This window comes from Acipenser ruthenus, unplaced genomic scaffold (genome assembly GCF_902713425.1).
Source record: "Acipenser ruthenus unplaced genomic scaffold, fAciRut3.2 maternal haplotype, whole genome shotgun sequence".
Taxonomy (NCBI): Eukaryota; Metazoa; Chordata; class Actinopteri; order Acipenseriformes; family Acipenseridae; genus Acipenser; species Acipenser ruthenus.
In genome coordinates this window covers 27,171-30,550 of record NW_026707284.1, presented here as the reverse complement: position 1 = coordinate 30,550, position 3,380 = coordinate 27,171, and positions in this window count along the sequence as shown.

The window sequence follows — 3,380 nt, the reverse complement described above, 5'->3', positions numbered from 1 at the left end:
TATGTGGAACGTGGGTAGGAGAGTTGTTTTAACTGATGCTTACCTTGTTTCATGTTCCTGAAAAGTGTTTTTTTCTTTTTTAATGCCGAAAACCCGGAAGCCCTAAATATAATGTAAAAAAGAAATAAAATAATGGTTGTTCATAAGGAGCTATAAGTGTTATATACGGTATATTTGCAAAGACAAAGAAAAATAAAAAAATAATAATAATAATAATAATAATAATAATAATCATCTATTCACAGTTCTTGTGCATTATATTTTGCTATTAAACTCTTTCATGGATTGACGTTGTTCTGATGTTATTTTATATTCTATTGATTTTTGAATGTATTACTATGCAGGTCAGCTGCTATAAGATTGTTACCTTTATTAAAAATGTGCAGGATGAATCTACCAATTAATCAACGAATGCCCAAAAATTAACCGATCAAAATTTTTTGGATCATCCTACAGAATGAACTATTTTGCTTTATAAATTCGAATGAACCCTGCTGAATAATGTTACATTAACATACTGAATTGCATATTGCATTGTAGTTTTCCATATATTTAAGGAAAATGTGACTTTTCAAAATATAACATGAAATACTTTACTACTATTATGGCTTTAGTAATTTTTCAGTAGACTTTTGTCATTTTGTAGTTTGTTTGATTATACGATGTTAAATAAAAATTCAAAATGATGTTTCATATCATTTATTTTTATTACATCTCAATCCTAAAATTCTAGGTGATACTAAACATCTGGCTAGCTGTACAGCACAGTAGTAAAATCAATACCTATAGCACACTATTTAGCTATAGCATGGTTACATTTACGAAGAAAACTTTGCAGTGTACGGGTGGCTAAGTAAAACACATAGCCTACCTGTTACTTTTGTTTTCTGTTGGTATGAGTCAAACTTTATTTTCAAACCTGATTTGTATGTTTTCCAACCAGACTATCCTGTTCAGATGAGTTAACAATACAATTTAATGTATGCGTTACAAATAATAAAATACTTAATTTTCCTAACTATTTGATAATTAAGCAAACTTTTTTATTATTATTATTGCTAATGGCTTAAATACATGTTCCCAAACACAGAAATTATGCTAGGAAATGATACCTTTAAAACATATCTCCACTTGGTCTGAGGCAGGTCCGATTTTTCCAACACGCTTCCGACCCGGACCAGCTACTACAGGACCCGACCCTAACCTGCAACCCGCTGCAGCACCGTCTTCTTACCCGCAACCCGACCCACTTTAGTAAGACCTGCAACCCGACTGAACCCGCAAGTTTTTGTCCTTTACCTACTGCCTGCGTCGATTGACTCTCTCACAAACACACAGATATCTCTACCATTCTCCACAGATTGAGTTTATACAATAGGCTTTACAGCGTGGTAGCTTTCTCTAGTGGTCTGGATATATTTTAACATTGTAACATATCAACTATCTCCACTTTACTATAAAATATCTATCTATTCCTTTCGTGCCACCAGTTGAAAGGGAACTACACCTGTGCTTTCGCAGAGATGTACCAGTTTTGTGGCTGTCGTTCACAAAAACATAATGACAGGTTTTACAAGCAACGAATCCAGTCACATGTTCATTATTTTCATTCGCTATGATTCCACACTTCTGATTTGCCTCCACTACATGATATAAACCCTGCACTACCTTATGTTTCACCTTGTTTAATATCACTAAGAAGACGTCATAAAAGAATCTTGCAACGTATCAAACAAGCGGCAATACAAACCGAGAACACGGCTTAGTCAGCTGACTCCTCCCTAATCGCTGCCTGCTTTAGTGCAGGAAATACCAGTACATTTACCTTCTAACAGGTTATAGACGAGTACGGTGAAAGGACAGAAAACATTTTGGTGATTCAAATACAGACCTGAGCGTGACCCGAAAATTACATTTTTTGACCTGCACCGAAACGCAAACCGCAGAAAGTCAACACTTTCCGACCCAAATCCGACCTGCTTTTGCAGTGTTAATTATGATGCCGGTAAGGGTCAATTAAATGGCACAATACAGATTTATTAATCAAAATTGGTCTCTAAGGGCATGTATTCTAACGTCGCGATTAGTGATGTTTTTGGACGGTAAATGTCGTTTATGCATCACCTGATGAAATACTGTCATGTTAAACACTATACTGGCATGATAAAAGAGACGGCAAGTTTTATGCATATGGACCATTATATCCTATTTTCAACACAAACCTCCACAAATATGGACTATTGTATTGCACTGTAACCGGATGGCCCGAGTGGTGAAGAACCCAGATCAGACCTGAAACTCTGAGGCAGATAGGTACTCGAGGGCGAAAAGAACGCTGGTGCGCCGTTTTTATTTCAACAAAAATGAATGAAAAGGATATACAAAAAACACTGCTCACAGAGCAAAACAAAAGTGCATACAAAAACAGGTCACGAACACAAAATATCTCCCTCCACCCATAACAAGTACTATGCTGGAGCTTCCCAGCAAGAGTAGCAATTGCTTTCTTTTCTTTTTACTTTCATTTTAGATTTTCTCCCATTTCACTCTCGTTCCTCCTCTCAAAACACCCACCACAACCAAGCAGGTTTATATACACGTGGCCTTCTCCGAATTAACGACCAATGAATTAATTTGGAGACGGCCACATTCTGCACAAGAGTTTTAGTTTGCAGGGCTGACAGTCAATTTGTCAATAATCACCAACTGCCGACCATGACTTCTCACGAGCTGTCTGGCAGAGATGAGCTTCTAACCCCGCCTCTGCCAGACCACATTCAAACCCAACAACAATAACCTATTTACAATAACAGTAAATCACACGTGTTTCACACCCTCCACAATACATTTCCGAAGTACATTTATTTACAAGCAGGGCTTCGCCCTGCCCCAATAATTATGTGCAGGTCTCTCTCTGCCCTGCTACATGCACAGAAGTTAATCAACAGCAGTGTCTCAAATCCCCTGCAATATATTTAGGATTAAATGAACACCACAACCAATAACCCTATCTTCTAGATTTAATAAACACTGTGGAGCTCTTTACAATAGTTTATTTATTTATTGATTTACGTTATAAAAGTGCGTCAATGTGCCAGTTCCAGGTCCATTAATGGTTGATAATGGACCTGCCATTACTGTACAGTTACTGAAGGTGCTAAAGAGTTCCTAGATCACACACACTGAAGGCTCTGCCTGCTGTACATTAAAATAAAACTAAAAAAGTACACAGTAACTCCATTGCTAATGAAAGCTGAGGGGGGAGAGTGTTCATAATCTCTCCCACTTTAATTGTACACACAAATACAAACATAAAAATGTTCAATCCTATTTACCTGCCCTTTAGTCCTTAACTATATCGAATAAAGACCTGGCTCATT